This window comes from Pyxicephalus adspersus, chromosome W (genome assembly GCF_032062135.1).
Source record: "Pyxicephalus adspersus chromosome W, UCB_Pads_2.0, whole genome shotgun sequence".
NCBI classification, from domain to species: Eukaryota; Metazoa; Chordata; class Amphibia; order Anura; family Pyxicephalidae; genus Pyxicephalus; species Pyxicephalus adspersus.
In genome coordinates, this window is record NC_092870.1 from 13,994,064 (window position 1) to 14,020,512 (window position 26,449).

The following is a 26,449-nucleotide window of genomic DNA, read 5'->3' on the forward strand; positions in this document are numbered from 1 at the left end:
GACTTCCATTAAAGGTGGCACTGACAGAGGACAAGGAATGGGGAAAGGATCATGTTATAGGGCATAACTTACAAGAGCCACATTACTGTGTGTCATTAATGTACCTTTCTGCGGCATATATTAATATATCTGCTGATACAATAGCTCTTAAGTGTTGATCTTCAGTTATGGTGATTAAAGGATACAAACTGGAGTCCATACAGTTTATTTCATCCATTTTCATCCATTCCACTTCCAATAAAGTTCATGTCTATTATTTTTTTTATTTTATTTACAAAACTTATTTAGAGATGACTACAGAGTACATAGAACCATGTCAGTCAATGCCCCAGAGTAGTTTATGACCAAACACAACTTAAAGTCATGCAAGCAAATACTTTGGAGGACAATCTGGACTAAAGGAAACTGAATTACCCGTAGGCGAAAACCAGTGGGGAAACTGGTACAATCGCCTTATAAATGTCGAGAGAGAGAGCGTGCGAGAGAGAGAGAGGGGGGGAAGGGAGAAGAGAGAGAGGGAGAGAGGGAGAGAGAGAGAGGTGAGAGAAAGAGAGCAAGAAGGAGAGTGCAGGAGAGAGAGAGAACAGGAAAGAGAGCGAGAAACACAGGAACAGACAGAGCACCTGTGTTATGTCCTGGATGGGTGTTATGTGGGACTGAGGTTTCTCAGGTTTCTTTACTGAGGTAAAACCAGCAGGGATTGTTGCAGGGAAGTTCTAGCTTTCCTTGCTGGTTGATTAAAATTTCTGTTCTAAGGTTGGTTTTACTGGGAATCTACAAGGGTGTGGTGGGGGTGGACAGATTTCCAACTCCAGGTCCCACATTTTCCTGAGGCTCACAAGCCTATGAAGCAAAATTTGGCTCTTATTGCATATTCATCAATTAGGAAACATTTAGCCCCAAATTACCTTCAGAAAACTTCCATCACTTAACGATAAACCTGTTAGAAGTGATTTTAATTTTTGCAGTACAGCACAAGCAATTTATTTTTAATTAGGTACCCTTTCTTGCCAAAAATGCAACCGAGGTAAATACCCTGTTTCCCCGATGATAAGACACTGTCTTATTTTTTTTTGAAGGCCAAAATATGCTCTAGGGCTTATTTTCAGGGGGATGCCTTATTTGCGGGGGGGGCTTATTTTTCATTTTTACCTAAAAAGGGGGGGCTGTCTTATTTGATGGCCCTGCCTTATCATCGGGGAAACACGGTAGATACACAATGAGAAAGATCTGTTTAAAATTCCAGCTGAATTTAAATTTTGTCCACGTCATTATGTTGACTGTGACTCCTCATCTGCTATATGTTTATCATTTTTTTCATGTGGACATTATATTGGTAAAACCAAAAGGAAGTTTTGTAAATAATGTGTATAATATATATGAGCATGTGTACACCGTTACTAGCAAAAGAAAAAAACACTCCTTTAAGCCAACAATTACAATACAGGTGATCTTAGATTTTTAGCACTTCACCGTTTATAACGAAATATGGGAGGGGGGGGGTGAGTTTGACAAAGAACTTCTCAAAAAAGAGGCAAGATGGATTGCAACATTAAATTCCACCAATTATCCCGGCCCAAACAAAATTTTAAGTTTTAAACCATTTCTCAATTTAAAAGTAAGCTTTCATGTGTGCTTTGTAAATGCGCTTTGTGGGTGTCTTTTTTTTTTTTTTTTGTCATTTCATTCTATCAATTAATTTGCTGATTTCTGATTGATGATTTGTTATACATTTACATTTATGCCTGTTTAATTATGATAAATGCTTTATATTCATAGGACTCAGTTGTTGTGTTTTGTGCTTAGGTAGACAGGGTCACAAGGACGGTTTACACAGAGAAGCGCCAAGGCGCAGAGTCTAAGCAGTAACCGGGTTTCCTCCAGAGCCTCTGATGGTGAGGATGTTGCGCTGCTGGTTACGGCCAGGTTGCGGTCCTCGGGCACACCAAGGTGGGCAAGCACGGTACCAAATCACCAGGCAGGAGGAAAGCCGGGGTCGAGACAGGCAGCAAGCAAGAGAGGGCAGGTCACACGCCAGGGGTCAATAGCCAGGGATCCAGGGGACAGACAGCACTGACGCAGAGGCCACTGCGGGCACAGGCAACACAGGAGACACTGGAAGCAACAGGAGGAACAGGAGAAGCAGGGATATCCACAGGCAGACAGGAACACAGGAACAGCACAGGGAAGTTGGCTGGGAACCAACAGACTGGACAATGAGGGGTTAACACAGGAGCTGGGTAGATAGCATTGAATCCTCCTAAAACAAAGGGTATCATATACAGTACCTCATCCTCTGCGAATGCAGAGCCTTCTACATCGGGAACACGAAAAGACAATTTAACAAGAGGATTTATAAACATATACCGGTACTCTATAACCTCAGGAAAAAAACAACACCAGTGAGCTTTCAAGTTGGTTTAAACATAATTACAATCCTTAACTTCTGAGCTTCTTTGCCTTGGAACATATTTTACCGAATCCTAGAGGTGGTGACACCAAACTCCTCTGTTTTGAGACAAAATCAATTTTTAAACCTTCAAGCAACTAAGAATCCTGGACTCATTGACATCCTCAGTTTTAAACCTTTTCTTTTCCAATAATTAATATCAACATCACAATAGGATCATGGTGTTATCCTCTCCACTCCTTTTATTTCCACTTCCCATTACTTATATCCTCTGTCCATATTTGAATAACAGTTTTAACCTTAAGTTCCAACTTAATGAAGGGCCTGTTAGGAGGGTAACTATAATACTATTATATTAATATTGTTGTGTTATACTAAGTAGTGAATCATCTATACATACTTTCCTTATGGTATACAGTATACCTGTAAGCAATCTCTTTGCAATGTTAGTACCACTGATAAAATTTACCATAGTATGACTGTATAAGCAGTATTAGATGAAATCAATTGTATCTAACTCATATTTTTATATTATTGGTACCTGTATCAACTGGTATAATTTTTATTTCTCTTCGTTTATCATGCATCATATACAGATTCACAAAGTATATGACAACCTTTATTGTACAATACATTATGTCCATGTATGATATCCAACAATATTGTAACTTGTCCAGTATGTTTTTTTTTTTTTTTTTTTTTTACATATTTGTATTTGTGCACTATCCACACCCCATGCTTGCATTCCAGCGATCCATTTCTGTAGTCTCCACACCATTTCACTACCCCCCCTTCCCATCAGTCCCGAAAATAGCTCATCCCCCCCTGCCCGATCTGTTCGGGGGACCCGGAGTCTCAATTCAATGGGGCACCGATTACCCTAATGTTACCCGCCGCGAGCGCCCGCTGCGGGTGACTGGTATACTCCATTCCGTTAACCTGCGCTGGGTGACTCAGCCGATCACTGTGGGCGGAAGTTGCTTCCATTCTTACTTTTACGCATGCGCCGACGGCATATCCGGCGCAAGCGTCATTCATCCATCCATCCTTGACGCCATTCCCCCGTCTATATAAGGCGAGGGAATTTCCTACATACCCCCTAGCGGTCTCTACAAGATAGTAGCAAGCTGGTATGGGATGCCTTAACCTCTATATTGCCATCTACAACAGGGTAAACGCTCTGATCACCATAATAAAAACCTGTCTACAAGTTTTATTTGTTTAATTTACCACTAATGAATTGTGCACTTATTGGTCAACTACCTGTTCTTTAAAATGCAATATTACCTTCACTCATAAAGCCCGATTAAACAAGTGAGTATGCTGAAGCTTCACGCATGTACACACGCCTTCACTCGTCAGCTGGATAAATGAGCAATAGGGGTCACGAATCTGCCAATTAAGGCGATTAGATTTCAGCTGTGTGATTAAGGAGGATCTGTTAAGCTCAATGGTGAGATCATAGCAATTAATTAGCGCGCACCTGCTCTCTGTTCTGTGCTTTATTGTCAGTTTCATCTGTTGCTGCAATGTTTTTGTGCCTGGTCTGTAATGCCAGTTTGGGTAGTTTATCAATTGTTCAGCAATGTTTTGTCATTTTTTTTCCCCCACAAATATTCAGAACAAATGTCTACATGGGTTCCACTCCAAACTTCTACTTGACCCCCCCCCTTGTTTACCTTTCTCCTATTCGCAAAGTCACATATTGGTATTTGAATGTCTTATGTACATGTTCCTTTTATAAATAAATTGTCATGGTTTTTATTTCTTTGTTTTTTTTTCATAGTCTGACATTTGCACTCATATTGATTTGCCCCCACACAACTCCTGTGTTCCCTGTGTTCATTTGTAGTTGTGTTATCGGTTTGTTGTCATTGTGCTGTGCTGCCTGATCTTAGCCCTATTGAATACAAATGTGAGATTGAGAAACAGCACTCACTGTTCAATGTTTGTATTAAAGGTGGAAATAAAGACATATTATTGAAATTAAACAAAATGGACACAAACACAGGAACATAGCATTAACATTGACTTCTTAATAGCAAAATGGACATTAAAACATTCAAAGTACAAAAAACAAAAGCAGCTATTGTGCTAAATGGTAAGCAAATTAACAAATGTAGCAACATAGATTAGGCTAACAAACAAAACAACAGCCCCTCCTTAACCCAAAAAAAATTAAGATAAAGGAAAAAAAAGCAAGTTAGACAACACCCTTATATATGCTCATCATTATGCGCACAGGTGTAAAAAATTAACATGCAATTGGCTGTGTGCAGTACCTGAAATTTGGCTGTTTGTTTGACATTCCATAATCATTTATTGATTCGATCCTTTAGATTTGTACACCAGTAAACAGCTAGTCAAGAAAAACCAAAAAAAGTAGGAGGATTTTTCAAATATAAATGTATATCTCTTTTCAGTTTTAGACTATATTAATATGTATCTTTAATACATATATTTCTAATTAATGATGTATTTAAATGTGTCAAAATGTAAATGTGTGTGTATATAAATTTTCCGGCGTATAAGACGACTTCTTAACCCCGAAAAATCTGTGCCAAAGTCAGGGGTCGTCTTATGGGCCGGGTACTTACCAATTACATACAAGCTGCTGTAAGCGCACCAATGAGAAAGTTAGAAAGTTTCAGTACTTCCTGGTTGTCAGCAAACGAAAGCTCGCCATTGGTTGTTTAGTATTCTTTTGCTGCCACATTTTGAATCATCTGTTCGGGTGCTGCACATAGGGAGTGACACTATGGTGGAGGGACCCGGCTGTACCCTGAACGGGGAGAAGATCCGAGCTCGGGTTACCAAGAGTCAGACAGTGTTAGCGAGCTTCGGGCGAATGCTGTGAGCCATGCCGTATAGATGTATTTATATGCATGTTATATAATATTGTGATTTACAAATCCGCCACTAGGAAGAGCTGTGTGACTACTTCACATAGAAGGGTAGACAATTATATTATTTTAAAGAAAAAATTTTGTTTGTTACTGTGTTTTTTTAAGTGCAACAAACCTCTATATTTTAACTGGAAAAGCTGGAGGTCGTCTTATACGGCGGAAAATATGGTGTGTGTGTGTATATATATATATATATATATATATATATATATATATATATTAGTACTGTTCTGTGTGCATCTACAGTCCATTACAGGTGATTTTTAATCTTGACTGCTTGACTTTTTTTTTGGTAAGTGCTACATTTTTATGTTACATTGTACTCATTCACAAAATGTCTTCATTTATACCTGGAATTGTTGCAGTTGTTGTTTTGCTAGTTTTTCCTTTGTTTGCAACACTGCAAACTAATTTAAATCAAGATGAATATACAGTTAGGTCCATAAATATTTGGACAGAGACAACACAGGCAGCCATTGGCCTATATAAGACCAGGGCGTGCCTGCATTTACCACTCCTGACAGAGATTTGCTGATAGCATCACAACCTTTCTATGCTGCTTGGCTTGCTTTGTCAAAGTAAAAAAAAGTGCTTTACTTAGACTGTGTCACACTCACACTATTAGTCAGATAGATTGTTGGTTTGTACTGTATTGGTGAAGTGCTGAAATCTACTGTAGAGTGTTTCACTGTTAGTCCGTCCAATCTTTCTGTGGTTAGCATTCGCAGCATCCAACCTTCCATCCCCCAGAGGCTGGAGCGCAAGAGGAAATATGTCCCAAATTACCCCAAAACAAAGCTAATCAATGCGGCAATTGCACAGCTGATTGTGTTAGAGCGCCTCCCTTACCGGCTAGTGGACTCCAATGCGTTCCGTTACGTATTCCTCTGCGCGAACCCACAGTATGTTATGCCTAAGTGACAGTATTTTGCAGAAAAATGTGTTCCTGCTTTGCATGAATACGTTCAGAGTAATGTGTCCATGGCCCTGCAGCACTCTTGGCAAGGTGCACCTGACTACCGACAGTTGGTTGAGCAAGCATGGAGTGGGAAGATATATTTCAATTTCTATATTTCTCTCCCAAAAATCTAGATATTTAGTTCTGATAGCACTTGGTATCGATCCAAAAGACTATAAAAAATTCTATATTTCTCTACAGAAAATACAGATCTTTAGTTCTGATCCCACGTTGCTATAAATCCCTAAAGCCAAAAAAATGTATGTATTACTCTACAAACAATACAGATATTTTATTCTGATAGCACTTGGTATGTATCCTAAAACCCATAAAAATGTATGTATTTATGTGAAACAAATACAGATATTTAACTGTGATAGCACTTGCTAGATATCCACAAATGATAAAAAATGTATTTATTTCCCCACGGATTCCACCAAGTCCTTTCCCTTTTAGGTGGTTTCACTAGATAGTAGGTATGGAAAGTGTGATTTTCGTTAATCCATTAATGTCCAAATTAGATACAGCTTCTACACTGTCCATAGAGGTGATGGCCTCAACGTCCAATGCGGTCCACGCTCTGTCACAGGGCCCACCGCCTCCTACTGCCTGTTACTGCTGCCGCCTTCCCAGTACCCAACTCTAGATGCCAGATACTAAAGCCGTCCACACTCTGTCTCAGAGCCCACCACCTCCTCCTGCTCCTGCTGTAAATGATGTTGCCGCCTGCCCAGTACCCGACTGTAGATGCCAGATACTAACGCCGTCCACGCTCCGTCTCAGAGCCCACCGCCTCCTCCTCTTGTTGTAACTTATGCTGCCGCCTGCCCAGTACCCGTCTGTAGATGCCAGACACTAATGCCGTCCACACTCCGTCTCAGAGCCCACCGCCTTCTCCTCCTGCTGTAAATGATGCTGCCGTCTGCCCAGTACCTGACTTTAGATGCCAGATACTAATGTCGTCCACACTCCGTCTTGGTGCTAAATGCCTCCTCCTCACGCTGTTACTGCTGCTGCCCAGTACCCAAATCTAGATGCCAGTTACTAATGCCGTCCAAACTTTGTTCCAGAGCCCACCACCTCTTCCTCCTTCTGTTACTGCTGCCGCGTACCCAGTACCCAGCTGTAGATGCCAGTTAACAATGCTGTCCATGCTGCATTTTACAAAGTTACAGCTAGCAGATAGGAAAAGGCAGTCCCCTACAAAGCAATGTCTCCAGTAACTACAGCTTCTACTCTGTTCATATAGGTGATGGCCTCAAACACTAATGCCATACTTGCTCCGTCTCAGGGCCCACCGCCTCCTCCTCCTCCCAGCTCTAGATGCCAGTTAACAATGCCATCCACACTTCTCAGGCCCCACCGCCTACTCTTCCTGCTGCTGCCTGCCCACTGTCCGGTACCCAGCTCTAGATGCCAGACTAGACTCAAGCTCAACAAGATTTTCTTTCCCCACTGATTCCGCCAAGCCCCGTTTCCTTTCATTTGCTTTCACTCGATAGCAAGCCCTGAGACGGAGTGTGGAAGGCATTAGTAATTGGCATCTAGAGCTGGGTGTAGTGAATCTTTAATGACACCCCGAAGTGTGTAATCTGAAATTTGTGATTGAATGTAGAAAGCCATGTCTTCTGCTTCATCCATCAGTACCACACTTTATCGGACTGAATTTCTGTGTATGTTACCCCGGAACTGGGAAGTGGGACAGCAGTCCCTCTGTATATGTTGGGGGGATGAGATGGGAGACACGGGTATATTTAACGGGAACCGAGTCCTGGATGACCGCATTGAACCATGAAGTTATTGAGCTCAGCAGACGTCCAGAGACTTCTCCACAAGTATGTGGCCGTCCTGGGAGACTCCATTTAAAGATCCGTCAACAAGGATCTTCTGAAAATACTGCAGAATGATGAGTTTTGGACTGAGAAGCAGGTGAAAGGGAAGGGTGACATGTCATTTGCAAACGACATGTTGGGGGATCTCTGGATGAAATGCACAATGGCATAGTTTACTGCCAAGTGCGTCATTACAGAACTGACCACCAACTTGTACGGTTCTATTTCCTGACCCGTGTTTCTTGGGCGTACATAGGGAGCGTGCTGGCCAACTTCCAACATGGACCTCAGCCCGACGTTGTCATCATCAACTCGTCTGTATATAGGATGTTATCGGGTATCATGAGCAATCACTGCAAATGTACAAAACCAACCTGGACCACCTGTTTATTCGGCTCACCGAGGTGCTGAGCCCCAAGTGTCTGGTGATATGCAACATGTCCATATCTGTTGGATTCAAAGCTGGTGAAGTGCTACAGTACCCAATTCCTAATGTGCGCTTGGAGATCATGGAAGGGAATTTTCTACAGCGCCATACAGATTTGCACCAATTGGATGTGATTGACATGCACTTCCACTTTCGCTTCAAGCTGCGCTCCAGGGTTAAAGATGCCACCCACTCGAATCAGCTGGCTCATCGGGAGTATACCTGCATCCTGATGGCTCATATTGATTAAGCCTGGGGTGTGCAGCAGGAAGAGGAGGCGGTGGGCTCTGAGATGGAGCGTGGACAGCATTCGTAACTGGCATCTAGAGCTGGGTACTGGGCAGGCGGCAGCAGTAACAGCATGAGGAGGTGGCAGTGGGCCCTGAGACGGAGCAAGGAGGGCATTAGAGGTTGAGGCCATCACCTATATGGACAGTGTCAAAGCTGTAGCTATTGGAGACATGAATGAATGAACGAGATTCCAATCTGTCCCTACCTACTATGTAGCGAAACCACATGAAAGGGAACAGGCTTGGCGGTATTAGCGGGGAAAGAAGACCCTAGAGCTGAGTACTGGGCAGTGGGCAGCCAGGCGGATCCTCGGATCCGGCATCGTATGCGTTTAGATAGGCGCCTATGTAAAGGGCTGAAATCAGTTTAATATTTTCAGGTTCAGAAAGAGTTATCATTTATATATATGCTTATTTCTCAGCTAATATACATTTGTAACTTTGCAAATAGAAATTACTCTTTGGGAAGAAATGGGCAGAGGCTTTTTTGGTATATTGCTTAACCCCCCTAGCGTTCTAATTCTGTCAGATTTTTTGATGCAAAAAGTGATCCTATTTTTTTATTTTTTTTTTGCATATAAATTTTTTGTTTATATTGTGGGCCTGTGATTCTTAGGATTAACTCCTGGGTATCATAAATTACAATATAATACATAATTATAAATCATAATTATAAAAAATAATGAAATAATAGACCACAACAGTGTAATTTTATCAAAAATGTCTCAAATTTTCTAAACAAGAGTGCAATATTATTGATAGATAATAATATAAGTTAAATTCAGATTTTAGAAAAAAAAAATATTTACATTTTTAGTAGACATCCGGGTGGTAGATTTAGAAGCAGGGTGCTGCACAAAGTCCAACATCACAGTCAGGACAGTAGAACCTGGTTTCTTTGCATTTCTTCCTTCCTCTGTCATCGGTCTTTGAGCAGCAAACCACACACATCCTTGTAGGTGCAGTTCCCACTTTCTGCTTCTTGCAAACCTCAGGTGTGGAGCACCTTGTTGTTGTCCAGCGTACCTGCATAAAACAAAATAAAAAATGTATTTTAGGATATGTTCTTTTATAGTGTGAAGGTTGCAAGTAATATGTCAGCAAATACAGAGCAGCATATATGTTTGCTGCCTGGTCTGCATCAAGGTCAATAGGACACCATGTGTGCACAGCACTGACCTCGGGTTCAGAATCGTCGCTCAGTTCACTTTCGCTGTCTGATGACAAATTTCCTGGTGAATCACTATCGCTTAATTCCACAAGGGACTCCAAATCGCTATCGCTGCTTTCAAATTCCTCCAAAACAGCGCTTGCGCCGGCGAGATGTCGTTTGGATGCCATGCGGTTTCCAGCAAACAGTCGGGAACAATCAAGGTCAAAGACAAAGTGATGAAATGATACATTCAGGAAGTGATTTATAAGTCATTAAAAGGTCAGATCAAGGTCAGGGCTAATAGTGGGCAAATGTAAATCAGGGCACTGGGCAATGATGCTTGGTGCACTACAATATGTACTTTTACTTTTATTTTATGTTTTGTGTGTTTTTTACTGTAAAAAAAATTTAAAAGCAGATTACATAGTAATCGTAGAGGTGCCCTGGGATCTCCGCTGGAGCGTGGGGCTGAGGTAAAGGGGACCCCCAAAAGTTACTCCGAGTGACCCGGGGTTACTGCTTTTTGCTAGTTTTTTCCACCCCGAGTCAAACTCGGGATTACCGCTGGGGGGGGGGTGTAACATGCTTCTAATTGAAAAGATTGCCTATTTTCTTTCTATAATTTCCGATGTCATGGGCTTGGCTCAAAGCAACATTCATGGATGTTCTTGACTCCGGTTAAAGGAGGAATCCACCTTTTATGTGCTTCCACTAGCAAGCTGAGGTAAGTAAATATATAGTGAGCTAAGGTCTAAAATGTCCTTCAAACCTGTATGAACACCCTGAAAGGCTGGAAAAGCAAGAAAATATGTTTAGCAAAGTGTGTTTGTCCCTGGAAGTTTGATATACTTTTTTTATATTGTGTAAACACCAAAATAATCCATGCAATCCAGTATTTAAGGAGCAAAGTTAAGTAGAGGAACAACAGAACATCTGTTCATTTTAAGAGTGCCTGGCCCTGCTTGTGAGCAGGCTTCTGTAGGTCCATTTTTAGAGATAATGTTGTTCTTTATGGAAGTAAGTGTGTACATGGTGTTTTAGTATGGCAAAAATAATAAAAAAAAAATAAAAAAAAAAATCTTATGCACATATATGTATAGTACACGCAAGTGCAGAAACATACTGCATACATGCAAATGGAGGAGGAGTCTGCATCTGAAAACGAGGGAGAGGAGGTGGCCGAGGACATTGCCTGTAAGGTAACCTTCCCATCACCTTTGGTCAAAATGTTTTTCGACAATGCATTCACACACTACTTTCACCATTTTTACTTACAAGTCCAAAGATCAACTATGATTTCATGTAGGTTCTAGTCATGATTTTTCACCTGGCACCCACTTATCAAAGTCACCCAGACCTGGCGAGGCTGCAGGCCACCTCAACAGCCCGGCCTGCCTATGATCTGGTGTTTTTTGAGGTGGGCGGGCAGGAGATAGGGAGCAGGATGAAGCCGGGGGGCCTGCAGGAGCTCTTGGGATTTGCCAACCCAGCATGTTAAGTACTGCCTGATTTACTTGAGATTTTTGGGCCAGGGATTCACTTAACATGTTACAGAGATGGTCAATTTGGAACATGTAGGCACCCAAAGTGGCCGATGTTGTTGTTGGACCGATTCAATCAGACGCTGCATGGCCGCCAGATGTTGGTTGATTTCTCGGTCCTGGCGATTCTGGTTTATAGTTTCCTGTAGTAGTGTAAGGACCTGTCCCAAATTAGTGGAGTGGAACTTGGGGCAGACATCCTTGACTCCACCACTCTATGAGTGAGGCTTAGAAACTGGTTGGCCACACTGGGTTCACCAAAATCCACTGGGTGCTAAAAAAGGAAGAAAACAAAAAAAATACAGAATAAAATAAATAACATAACTTTGAGGGTCACCATGACATTATGCAGACGGCATCCTGAAATTGGAACACTGACAAATGTTTCACAAAATGTTAGACAAATCTATACACATTTCTTCAGAATCTAAAACATTCAACATGGATTGCTTACAGAAACCTCAGGCGTTTCCTCTTCTGGTAGGAAATTGCCACCTGAGGGGACCCTAACAAAAAAAATACAAATGGAACACATTGCGAAAGGTTCATTCCCCCAAATCTCTCTCTCGGCTCAACAACCTCCTCCTGTAGATGTGGACCTGTTAAATAAACCACAAAAAAAAAAAACATTTCACACATGTGGGGGAGCTGAAATATTACACATGAGTGTGGTTATAAACATGATTAGAGACACGTGCACAATGTCAAACAAGATATACCATGAAGGTTCATGAAGGTTCATCTTACCAGGAGGAATCCCAGTGTCATCTCGATGCGAAGTGACATCCTCATCACTCAGAGAGGGCAGGAGGGGACTGCTGCCTCTCAGGGCGTACTATTGTCAAAAATTAGAAATACATACATTGTTAATGAATGTAAAAAGAATGCACTAAAAATAGAAATACACTAAAGAGGTCATCTTACAAAAATGATGTTATATTTCTTCCCAAACAAAACTAAGTAAAAACACAATACAATTTTGGCCTGAAATCAAATCACTAAACTGTTGCAATCCCCAAAAAATAGCCAACAAAAAGTAAACATTGGTAATTATGTAATGTAAAAGGATTGAACTTACATGGTTGCCAAACATCGGAGTGCTCCCTGATAGTCCACCCCTACCACCGTTTCTGGCCCAATGAATGGCAACGCAAATCTGTCATACTCCTTGAGACGCTGCACAAGATGTTGAGGATAGGTCCCACTCCTTGCAGCCTCTGTGCCCAGGACCCTTTTGACGTGTCTGAAGATGTCACTCACACGTTTTTGACACTGGGTAATGGTCCGTTGTGTACTGCCCACTGCATTTACACTCCTGGCAATTTCCTCCAGAGTCCCTGTCTTGAAGTATGGGAGGTCTGGGAGTGCAAGCCCCCACGGAGTCTAGGAAAATGTTTTATGTAGGAGGTGCCAGGTTGAGGGCCCAGGGGCCTAGATTTTGCTTGGCCTGCTTCTCTAGGCAACCTAGCTTGCATGAGGGAGCTGCCTGCTGGTCTATGGACTGAAGAATGCCCTGAGGTGGTAGTGCCAGCAGTGGTGCTGGTGGTTGTCTTTATGCCATACATGGTCCTAGAAGAAAAAAAGAAAACCAGTTATGGGACAACACACAACAAATTTTTGAGGAATAAAGTAAATGGTGGAGTCTTACCTTAAATATAGCTTTTTTTTTGTTCTTTTTGGCACAAATCAATTTTTTCTCAGGAAATGTTGCAAGCAGAAGGGCTAAGAAGTATATATATATAGATGCAGGGCATCATGTTGACATGAAAAATATGCGTGTACGCTCACGCATCAGAAATATGCACCTAGGCGGTCGCAGATTGTGGGTTTTGTGATTATGAAGGACATGGATGAAATTGTATTACTGGCTAGTGCTGTTGTGGCAACAACTGCAACTATTTGGGTTGCTGCACAAGAGGAGCAACAACCTGAGGAGCAGCCTTCAACTTCGCTACGCGTCCGGGAGCCACGGGTTTTTACAGAGCGGAGCAACCTGGATGACATGCGGGACCAGGGTGTCAAAAGGCGATTACGCCTGTCCCGTCATGTCATCCAGAACCTGTAGAGTCTGCTTGAAGATAAAATTGCTCCCAAAACAAGGAGAAGCCAGGCAGTGCCAGGAATGACGAGGCTTCTGGCCACTCTATATATTAGGCCGGGGCTCATTTCAAACAACCTTGGCCTTAATTTGTGTACTGAGCCAGCCTACAGTTTCCAGGGTGTTTATGAAGGTCATAAATGCCATTGTGGCCCTTGTCCTATATTATATATTCAATTCCCTCACACAACTCAGTAGTGAAGGAATGTAAAGGTGGATTTCTTCAGGCGAGCAGGATTTCCTAATGTTTTGGTGGCCATCGATTGCACCCATGTAGCATTTCGGGCCCCGAAACGACAGGAAATCTAATTTCGCAACTGGAACCAGTATCATTTGGTAAATGTACAAATAGTCTGTGATGCCAACAGGAGAACCATGAGTGCACGCACAGGTTTCCCAGGATCATGCCATGATGCCTATATCCTGCGTCAGACAGCCCTCTACCAGAAATTCATCTCTGGAGAAATGCCTGAGGACCGGTTATTAGGTATTGTATAATGTCGTTACTGTAATACAACTAACAGTAGTCAAATCCTAAAGACACCTATTATGTTGCTATGTCCCTTTGCATAGTCAGAATGTCAGGCTATGACCTATATTGTAAATATGTCATATTTTGTGCTAACATCTAATTTACCAAATAGTTTATAAACATTGTACAATATTGGGAGCATGGGGGAAGAACTAACTTTCAGATATTCCCGGAAGCCCTAGTATTATTCCTATTTTCAGAGCCCACAGTACTTCAGTGTGGTAGTCAGTATTAACAATGTCTCCTAACAACCAAAAAGCAATAAAGTGACCGAAGAGCACAACCCTTAGCAACCTTTGTAAGAAACTCTATGATTACAATGCACCCACAGAACACTTACTTATTGTTATAGTAACACTTTTTTTTTTTACTTTTTACAGCTGACAAAGGATATGGGCAGCTTCCATGGCTTATGACACCTGTGCGTCACCCCCGGTCTGAAGCAGAGCATAATTACAACAAGGCCCTGTATAAAAGCCGGGGGGTTGTGGAGCAAACCATCGGGCTGCACCATGGAAAGCTGCCCGGGTCATCATGGCATGCTGTGTCCTCCATAACCTGTTCCTGCACCATGGGGATTCCTGGGACATTCCAGAGGAACTCGAGCCAGAGGTGCACCAACATCCTGCCTCTGGCTCCCAAAGCACAGCAGAGGGACGTCGAGTCAGAGATGAACTGATCGCTAATGTCTTTACGCATGAGTATTTCCATTTGTTTATAATGCATGTATTACATATCTCAGCACATCATGTTTGGGTTACAAACCAACCTAGGAATTGAAGTTATAGCAAGCACACGTTAATCATTTGGGAAATGAAATAGCAGACATATTTGTGTAAGAGCTGGACCTTTATGTGACACTTTACAAAAACACATTGCCAAACTAGGGCAGAGTGCAATTTAGTGCAGATTTGGGCAAGCATTGCTTTTGCAGCCAGAAAAGAATGAAAAATACAATCCAGCAGCATGTAGTTACAACAAAAGCATGATTAACACATCCTAATAATGTAATCTATTTCCTTACAGGGCGATAACATCCCTCTGCTGTGCTGCCTCTGGAATGTCACATCACAGACTACCGTACATTCGTGGATGATATTGCTTCCGGTTAAAGGAGAAATCCACCTTTATGTTCCTCCACTCCCAAGCTGATGTGAGGAAGTGACTATATAGTGGGCCAAGGTCTAAAATGGCATTCAAACCCTAATAAATACCCTGGAAAGCTGTCAAAGCAATAAAATATGTTTGGCACTAAGTTAAATTGTCCTTGGCATTTTTCTATACAAAATGACTAATACGATTAGAATCATATAAACACATAAATAAAGCATACTATCTGGTATGTAAGAGTGCCTGACCCTGCTTGTGAGCTTGGCAATCAATGTGCTTTGATGTTGTGCTTGAAACCTGGACCTGGACCTCCTTCCATCACCATCAGGTGTGTTACAATGAGTATGCAACTCAGCTGGACAACTAATTCACAACCTGTTTGGCCAGGAAGTGGAAGTGTGTTTGTGTACAATAGGGCTAAGATCAGGCAGCACAGCACAATGAGAACAAAACTATAACAATACTACAAATGAACACAGGAGTTGTGTAGAACAGTGGCAGCAAATCAATGTGAGTGAAGTATATTAAAGTAAAACCACAGCTTATTACCAAATGTCAGACAATGAAAAAAAGAGCAAATAAATAAAAAACATGACAAACTAGTCATAAAAGGAATATGTACAGACATTCAAATACCAATATATGGCAATGTGACTTTGAGAATGGGACAAAAGCAACAAGGGGGTCAAGTATTGGGGATACAATGTCCAAACATTTCTGAAGAATTCCTAAACAACAGAAACCATAACTATAAACCACGCACAAAAACATTGCAGCAACAGATGAAGCTAACAATTAGAAAACTTATTAAAAAAGACACCAACTCATAATGGACAAGCAAACTTTCTTGAATAATCCCCCCCCCCCCCCACAAACCAGTCTAGTTAAAATAATCAAAGTGAAAATTAATATGTATTTGGACACATTTAAATGTATTTTGACATACACACAAGTGACATCACTAAATGTCCCTTGATACATGTATTAGAACATCTTTGCCAACAATCTTTATTCAAATATTGGATTTTTCTGAAGCCAAACTCAAATTAAATTTAAAGCAGATACCAAATTGTCGATTGCATTATTTTTTTACATTCATACTATTGTGTGATGACAGATCATAAAATGCTAATTAGTATACAGTTAGGTTCATAAATATTTGGGCAGAGACAACTTTTTTATAATTTTGGTTCTGTACATTACCAGAATTATTATAAATAAAACAACTCAGATGCAGTTGACCTGCAGACTTTCAGCTTTAATTCAGTGGGTTGAACAAAAAGATTGCATAAAATGCGAGGAACTAAATCCTTTTTTTAACACAATCACTTCAATTCAAAGGGCTGAAAAGTAACTGGACAAATTAAAAAGCTGAAAATAAAATGTTCATTTCTAATACTTGGATGAAAACCCTTTGCTGGTAATGACAGCCTGTAGTCTTGAACTCATGGACATCACTAGATGCCGGGGGACTGTAAATAAGCACAGAACAGAGAGCAGGTGCGCGCTAATTAATTGCTATGATCTCACCAGTGACAGCTTAACAGATCCTCCTGAATCGCGCAGCTGAAATCTAATCACATTAATTGGCGTATTCTCGACCCCATTGCTCATTTATCAAAGCAGGAATTCAGCTGGCAGTAAAGGTGAGTATATTTGCACTAGACTCTGGCTCGCAGAAATACGCCTTGTATATTGGCGCATATTTACTATGAGAAATCTATCCAGCTACTAAACGAGTTGGACCATGTCATTTATGTGATCCAATCATTATGCATCATTGCCTATGTATCTTCATGAACTCATATTATTACTTTTTGTATCAGCATATTACTATTTGATCAATTTGTGTTCAATTCCTTCCCTTAAGTAATATTGTCCTCTTATTGTTTCTATGTCAACCCTTGTGTCACTACTTACCGGTTATAAGAATAGACACTGCCACAACAGTTTTGTGATTCATTAATGTTTTGATTATACCTATTCAACGTAAACAATTACATTTTTTTTCACTAATCATGGTGCTTTTAATCTATATGTAGACTATATGGTATACTAATTTTATCATCATATATGAATTCATTCATTTCATGATTTTGTGTATTATAAATTATAATTATGAATGCTTACATTATTTATCAATCTAACTACTTAAGAACCCACTCTATATTTAAGAACTCCAGTGACGCACTATATGAATTTAGGTAGCATGCTATAAATTTACGGATCTCATTAACTCTCCATAATGTTATATTCCATATAACAATATTTGACTATAAATTAATAAAACTAATACATTCAAATGCTGCTAATCTATTATTGTATTCTAATTATCTTCATTTATTTATGTACCTTTGTATGTACCACACATTACATAACATTGTATACATACATTACATATCACAGCCATTTTTACTCCCCTAAAGTCTTTACTATGCATCCTGACAATTACAGTCACATACAGCTTTACCCTGGATCTGTATCTACATCCATACAACACATATCCATAGCTTCCCCCTTCAATCCACCCTCATCATACTATAAATTATCAGTTACATGACTTTTACACCTCCATTCACACCCCTTCACAGCAGGTTATTCCCCCTGTCACCAGCGGGACTTGCGGGGGACCAAGCGTCCATGTAATTGGTGTGTGCTGAGGCTACTTAGACGGGTGGTGCTCTCAGCTCCCCACTCCCTCCCCCATATGACCCACACAGTCCAACTGTGGATCACCATCCGCACTGGAGAATGCCGGATTCTCATAGTGAGGATTGGCAGCCCCGCTAACGTCACAGGGAGTCCCTCCATCGTTTCATACTGCGAATGCAAGGTCTGAGGGCATGCACAGTTCAAGGCATGGAATGTGCTGATTCTCACCTAATTTAGGCAGGATCATATTACTGTTATTCTCTTCACCATCACTATTCAAAAATGTATGTGTATATACAATATATATTGTGTGATCGCCGGTAGCAACAGGGTCAGCAGTGAAGAGACCGCAGGCTTCAAAGTGCAGTTGAAAGCGGGCTCTGGCCTGACTGTTTATTAGCAAAACAAAACAAAGCTAATGGCTCGGCTGAGCAACTAAATACATTCACTTTTCGTCATCCCTCTCTGACTACCACAAAAGTACAGCAATTTCCAGGAAACAATACCCAGCAGTCTTTTAAGGTAAACAAAGTAACATGTTTCACTCACATGAAGTCCTGAAGTTATATTTGGCAGAGCTCTATTCTCACACAGCTCCAGGAACCAGTTGAGCTCCCCTCAGCTTCTTGAGGCCTGCTAAATAGCACACCTGTGCTTCTTTAGACACAGGTGAAATCCTGGACATGAATTCAGTGTTAAAAGAAACCCATCCCTCGTTTTCTTTTGGCCCTGCTCCAGGAACCCTACACTGGTTTTTACAAAGCCCTTTATACAAAATGCCTCAGTCTGATGCTACATATACCCCATCCAAGACTTTTTCTGACAGGCACTGTAAGACCCTGTCACATATCCCCCCCCTGTTCAAACCTGTGGGGTCAGACACTACCTGCCCACAAACAATGAGTTCTAGAGAGGACATCTGCAGTACCTTGCAATTTTCCTGCCCGGTGCACTACCCTGAAATTAAAGTTTTGCAGGGACAAGAACCACCATGTCACCCAGTCTGTTTCCCAGCCATTTCCCTTGTGCTGTTCCTCACTATCTGTGGATATCCCTGAGTCACCTGTGCCTCCTGTTGCTTTCAGTGTCTCCTGTGTTTCCTGTGTCCACAGTGGCCCCTGTGTCACCGGTGTCTGTCCCCTGGATCCCTGGTATTTGACCCCTGGTGTGTAACCTGACCTCTCTTGCTTGCTGCCTGTGTCGACCCCGGCCTTCCGCGACTATTCTTCTGCCTAGGTTTTTGGTACCGTGTTTCATCCTGCCCACCTTGGTGTGCCCAAGGACCCCAACCTGGCAGTAACCAGCAGCACAACATCCTCACCACTAGAGGCTCAGGAGAAGACCTGGTTACTGCTTAGACTCTGCGCCTTGGCCCTTCTCAGGGCTCACAACACCTCCGTGCAAGCTGTAGCGCCCCCTAGTGGTCCTGTCTCCCTGAGCGTGACATAGGTAGTCCAAAATTAATGAGATATATATGATATGCATATGTAAATCAAGAAACTTCATATAAGAATTATGGATTTCTTGAAAAGATATATAATATAATAACATCCAGAAAAACATACATCATCATCAATGGAATATAGTACAGAAAGTATCCTGTAATAATTAACTTGAAGTTAACATGATGCCGTATAAAGATAATAATGAAAATGAGGTACCTTTTATGCTGGTAACCGAGAACATTCCTAATCTAGTTACAAAATGGTACCTTGACAAACATGTAATGAATTAAAATGTTAAAGGTTACCAAAGAGCTTAGTAGTTAGAATCTCCAATAGGTTAAGCTAACTTCATATGGTGCTTTACCAATAATGGTGTTGTCCAATGGTGTTGTGGGAAGTTGAAACCCCATAAACACTTCCTATCTGTTGAGAAAATTGTTTTTATGCACATAATGTAAAGTGTTATAACATTTGATATAGGCCATGATGATACATGAAGTTGAAGAGTTTCGTTTCTCCTTAAATCTATACTATGTGGAGTTTCGTTTCCGTGGAAAACGAAACTTGCAAAGTTTCATTTCTAAAGAAAACGAAACCTTAGAGGTTTCATTTCTTACAATAGACATTTAGAAGTTAAGGTGTGTTTAAAACCACTGCTGTATATAAATCCTGCAAAATTATTGCTTATCAGACTACTCTGCTTGAGATACTGCAACTGTATTCTCTGTATTGTATTTTCCTTGCGCAAGAAAATAAACCGAAGCCTTCCAGCTTGTTTTCCATAATCAACTGACTGAGAGAAGGTTTTTTTCCACAACAACTTGGTCCTTCGAGCCGGAAACCTCAACCCGAGGGGAGGACCGTGCATCGGTTGATCGGTGAAGAGAATCTCCAAACATCACCTACACAAAGACCTCCAGTAAGAAAGACCATAAAAAGAGGTTGATTGGTACATGGGTCACCCTGACAGCGATGGTTTTCAAAGATCAGCAGTCCAGCAGTTAAGGAAAACATCTGGACAGGTAAGCAACAACATTTTACTAACCCACGGACTAATAAACTGCTCTGTTGTACCTCAAAGGATAGTATTATAATTGGTGTATGCAGCCCCATTGCACAGGTCACCAAGGATAAGAAACCCTTTGCAGGACCGTCCTCAGAAGTTTTTCAGAATAAGGTTGTTATTAGTGTGACTAATAATAAGATTACCTGTGATATTGTGAGTCGAGAACAGGTTTTCCTGGCTAGGACACGGTTAAAAGAGATAGTCAATATTGGAAAAGACTTTAAACCATTCCCGTGTACATAGATAAAGTCCAGCAAGGATGGGTAATGTAAATTGTTGTTGCAAAAAGGATCCTGAACTAACTGAAAATGAAGTATACATGGTAAAATTAGATATTAAGAATTTAAAGAAACAAATTATGGAGGGAAAAATATAATTTTGAAGGTAAATTGTCAGTGACAGAATGTAAGAAATTACTGAAGAATTTGAAAGCAGATAATGGCAAAAATTTTACAAAACAAAAGAAACTAGGGGTACCACAAGCTCAAAATGGGTACAAGAGAGTTGTAAGGAAGAAAGAAGTATGTAGATACGTATGCATTAGAAGATGAAGAAAAAGAGGAGAACGAGGAAATGTATAATGAACAAAGTACTCGTTCTAAGAGAAAATTTCCTCCCTGTAAAGATTTTGAGGGAAGGAAAAGTAGAGGGGAATGTTTTAAGTGTGGAAAGAAAAGACACCTTGCAAGAAATTGCAGGTCAGGAAATGGAGGATCTGACAGATCTGAAAACAAAGAGAAATAGGTATGACTAGGCGACAGGGAAAGGGAAGAAACAAGTGAAATTTTGAACCTAGGAGAGGTAGACTTTGACACATTTTATAGTGGATGCCCCGAAATAACTCTTGATATAGAAGAAAAGAGAATTACATTTTTATGTGATACGGGAGCCTTTCGTTCTGTAATTAGAGAAAAGGATGCTCCCCGTTGTCAAACCACACATAGTATTTTAGTAAAAACTGCAGGAGGTGAAATGAATAAAGAACCTTTATCAGTTCCTTTGTGAGTGACAATTCCAGAGAATAACGATGTATGTTATAAACATTTTGTAATTTCAAGTATCTGCCTTGTAAGTTTGCTGGGGAGAGACCTTCTGACCGCACTTCAGATATCTTTAGTCCCAAAAGGAGACAAAATCTTAGTGGTCAGAAATAATGAGAAGTTGGAAAATGAAAATGACAAGATCCAGTTTTTTTTTACTACTCTCTGGAATTGGTAAGGCAAGGGGTCGGTGACCTCCCAATTGCAAAACCTAGAGCTTAAAGACAGAAAAGGTGAAAAGTTACCAAACAAATTCCATTGTACTATGTTATTTCAGAAGACATTCGGTCCAGCCGATGAATATTATGAGGAACAGTTCTTCCAAATATTGTCAACAAAGCTGTATTTGAACGCTTTATTCACTGGTCCAGATGGTACAATGGTAGCTACATGTCTTTTATCAGAAGCTTATGAGGAATTACATAGATGCCAGAACATACCCCATGTGTCAATCCGGTGCCCCAGAGATCAGAACTGGAAGTCATGTGGGGACAAGGTGAACAAATGGTCAAAAATAACTACTTGGGAATTAGAACAAGAAGAGGTAACTTGTGTGGAAGGAAATGCAATGATTAGGAATCATGTTGACCAGAGAAGAAGAGGAGGAACTGGCCACTCTTCCCCCGACTCTCTGGTCGACTAGTAAAAGTGACGTAGGGCTAATAAAAACAGCTAGCCCGGTGACTATTGTCCCAAAAAGCCATTTCCGTCCACACAAGCGACAGTATCCTCCTAAACCAGATGCTGAGAAAGGTATTGAACCAGTAATTACTGAATTGATATCTAAAAAGGTGATAATAGAGGCACCCACCTCACCATACAATACGCCCCTATTTCCAGTAAAGAAGGCTGGTGAGGGAGGGTGGAGAATGGTTCAAGATTTGCAGGAGGTTAACAAGGCTGTGATACCAAGAGCACCCACAGTACCAGACCCACACACACTGTTGAATAATCTCCAAGTCTCCAAGCGCAAAATATTTTTCAGTGATTGACATCATTAATGTGTTCTTCAGCATTCCAATACATGAAGATAGCCAATTTTGATTTGCATTTACCTTCAAAGGAAAAAGGTACACACATACCAGACTGCCACATGGTTATTTTGAAAGTCCAACAATATTTTCACAGGAAATGTCAAATAACATGGCACTGTTTATTCCACCACAGGGAAGTCAAATACTATTATATGAAGATGACATTCTGTTGGCAGCAGGCAGTCAGGAGCAGTGTAGAGAATATATCTTAACACTGTTGCAGTTTTTGGCAGAACAAGGACACAAGGTGAACAAAAATAAATTACAACTGTGAAATAAGAGGTAAAATATTTGGGATATCTCTTGTCCAGTGAAGGTAGAATTTTAGACCCAGCCAGGAAACGAGCTATACTATTCCCCCAGACCAGAAACTAAGAAACAAATGATGTCATTCATGGGAACTGTAATTTTTTGTAGAAGTCGGGTTCCAAAATATGCTGAAACCACCAAACCATTGTTTTTTTTTAATGTATGATGAGCCTATGGCTCCTAATGATAAACTAAAGTGGACATTAGAGGCAGAAGGAGCGTTTGTTAAGATTAAACAAGTCATATCAAGCTTCTTGGTGTTAGCATTACCTGATTATAACAAATCATTTGTACAAATGGTGGATTGTAAGTCCGGTTATATGACCTCTGTCTTGGTGCAGAAACACGGAGATAAGCACAGGCCAATTGCCTTTTACTCAGCCCAATTAGACCCTGTTGCGAGAAGCCTACAGCCCTGTGTTCAAGCCGTGGTGGCAGCCTCAATGGCAGTGCAAGCCTCGGCAGGAGTAGTGCTTTTCCACCAACTAATCCTAAAAGTACCTCATGCTGTCTCTGTGATATTGCTTTAAGATAAAGTGTCGTATCTATCGCCTGCCCGTCACTTATCATGTATTACTGTACTGCTAAGCCAACCCCATCTGACAATAGAAAGATGTACAACAATGAAACCTGCCACACTACTGCCAGTTCAGGGAGATGGAACTGAGCATTGTTGTATTGATGCTATACATGAGAAAGTTTTACCCAGACCAGATTTATCGGATGTGCCACTCAAAAACCGAGACCTAACCTTGTATGTTGAAGGTTCTTGCAAAAAGAATGAGTTAGGGAAAAATTTAGTGGGATATGCTGTAGTAACACAAGAGCAGACTCTAAAAGCTGAACCACTGCCATCCCATTATTCGTCTCAAGCGGCTGAATTGATAGCATTAACAGAGGCTTGTAAAATAGCAAAAGATAAAAGTGCTAATATTTACATAGACAGATATGCCTTTTCTACAGTACATGTGTTTGCACAACAATGTGTTTGCACAACAATGGGAAAACAGAGGTTTGATCACCTCTACGGGAAAGCCAATAAATCATAGAGAATTAATTCTCCAATTGCTAGATGCAATTCAACTGCCAAAACAGTTAGGTATATGTAAGTGCGCAGCACATACGAAAGCCACAGATGAAGTTTCCATAGGAAACGAAAAGGCAGACACGGTTGCAAAACAAGCAGCAGCCACACCATGTCTGTATAACATAGAAACGACAGAACCATTAGATACAGAAATATTAGAACAGATGCAACAGAATTCTCTAGAAAAAGAACAAAAGTATTGGAGATTAAAAGGGGCAAAGTTACAAGGAAAACTGTGGATAAACCTGTGCTACCTCGTAATTTGTATAGATATGCAGCCTTATTGAGCCATGGGGTAAATCATGTCTCAACAGGAGGGATGGTAGCCCTGATCAATAAGACGTTTACAGCTTATGGATTTACAAATTACTAAAATTTTTTGTTCACTATGTACTATTTGTGCTAAAATGAACCCCCAAGGTCAGTTAACCCCTTTTCTTGGTCAGTTTCGGACACCCCCATACCCATTTCACAGTATATGTATGGATTTTAGAGAACTTAACAAATGCGACAACAGGAAATTCTGTTTAGTAATTGTTGACATGTTATCAAAATGGGTTGAAGCATTTCCAGTAACAAACCCAGACGGGTTGACAGTAGCAAAATGTCTAGTCAGGGAAGTCATCCCCAGGTTTGGAGTTCTATCCATAATCTATAGTGATAATGGAACTCACTTTGTAAATCAAGAAATTCAAGAGCTGGGAGGATATTTACAGATAAATTTGAAAAACCATTGTGTATATCATCCCCAGTCAGCGGGACTAGTAGAAAGACATAATGGTACATTCAAAAATAAATTGAAGAAAATTATGCAGGAAACGTTTAAAAGTAGGTTATACTGTTTGCCACTGGCATTTCAAAATATGAGGATCGTGCCCAAGTCAGGACTAAGCCCATATGAAATAATATTCGGAAACCCTATGTCCTTCCACAATTCAGTCTGATAGGACAAACTGAAGGAGAAACTACTTTGGCAGAATATATGAGAAAAATGTTATTGTCCAAACCTGTTGTTTTTGCTAACTCTTTACCAGATTCCAAAGAACCAGTTCCAGAGCTGCTACACCCACGTGATTGGATCTGGATCAAGATGATCAAGAAGAAGAACTGGTCCACACCTCGTTGGGAAGGTCTATACCAAGTCCTTCTAGCAACGCCGACAGCCGTCAAGATTGCCGAAAAAATTCCCTAGATACACCTTACTCATTGTAAAAGAGCCAAAGGCCTAGATGTAGGGAAAGACTAGGGTGTCCACCGAGTACCTAAGCACAATGTCTGGTTACAAAGGGGGTTACATCAATAGGAGTGACTTGTTTCAAACCCAGTGAAGAAGGTAAGTGCGAAGGTCTCATAGGGACAAGAATAAAATAAAACTAGGGAAAGAATGATTTTTGAAAAAGGACTCTTTAAAACCCTATGGGGGAAACTACTAATAGCGGGAATGTTACTGGCTGCCCTGTTAATGCTAGCCCTTTTGTTAGTAGAAAAGTTACATCCACTAGAAGATGAGGCTTTAAATCTGTTAAGACATAGAGTTGACAGAACAAAAAGAAGGCTCAGAGGAAGGGTTAGCCAGGGACCAGATCACTTTGTGAAAATAGAACTGAAGGCTGAACTGACCGAAACTATACCATTAGTGTTTAAATTCCCAGTCTCCAAACTCTTCAGCCCCGAATCCTATGGGAGGGAAGCTGGGAATGGATACAAGGGATATCATTTCATATGACAGGACCAAATAAAGCATGGGGCTTTTGGGAGAATATCTGGTGGACAACAAATCCTACAGGGTGGGAGACCAGTTGGGCCGGAGTTCCACCAGCAGAAATACCAAACTATCAAAGCATTGAGTTTTCTCTTGATCATGACAAGAACAATTTCATAATCACCATGAAACAATTACTCCTGAATAGTACGGGGCGCCGTAGGATAGGGATGAGGTTATCCGGGACGGACACCTTTGCAGATATCAAAATTACTATAACTAATTCTTGCACTCACACCACCGCTACTATGACCCCTGTTACCATAGAGCCAAATTCCACTAACACAATGAACACCCAGGCTGATGATAAAGAGAGCGAAACAGAACTCACCATTATACGTGGGAAGGTGTTCTCATGGGAAGACACAATGGGCATAGAGACTGGGTTTGAGGATAGGAATCAGTGGTTGGACTGGATGCAGTTCACGGTAAGTGAAACAAAGAAACAGGACTGCATAGTGTGTTCTAGTGCAAGACCCCGGTTAGCCACAGTTCCCATACCACCTAGTACTAATTTTATTTGTCTTTTACTCATAATGCAAGGTAAAAATCCTAGTAACTGCCTTGAAGAGAAACAAAATTATACTACAACCAGCAGCGCTTTGTCAATTATACTAGAGATGCAGTCAAGGGCATTGCCGGACAGCTCGAAGCCACTTCACTGGTCGCATGGCAGAACCGGATTGCTCTGGATATGCTAGTGGCAGAGAAAGGGGGTGTGTGTAAAATGTTCGGACCCATGTGTTGTACATTTATACCCAATAACACAGCCCCGGATGGTAGTATCACCAAGGCTC

General features: G+C 41.0%; 1 protein-coding gene across 2 annotated transcripts in view; it reads right to left on the reverse strand.

Moving 5' to 3' along the window:
- The window catches only part of LOC140342781 (IQ motif and SEC7 domain-containing protein 2-like), a 418,938-nt gene that overhangs the window by 194,056 nt on the left and 198,433 nt on the right, over positions 1-26,449 (reverse strand). The gene's annotated exons all lie outside the window — the stretch shown is intronic.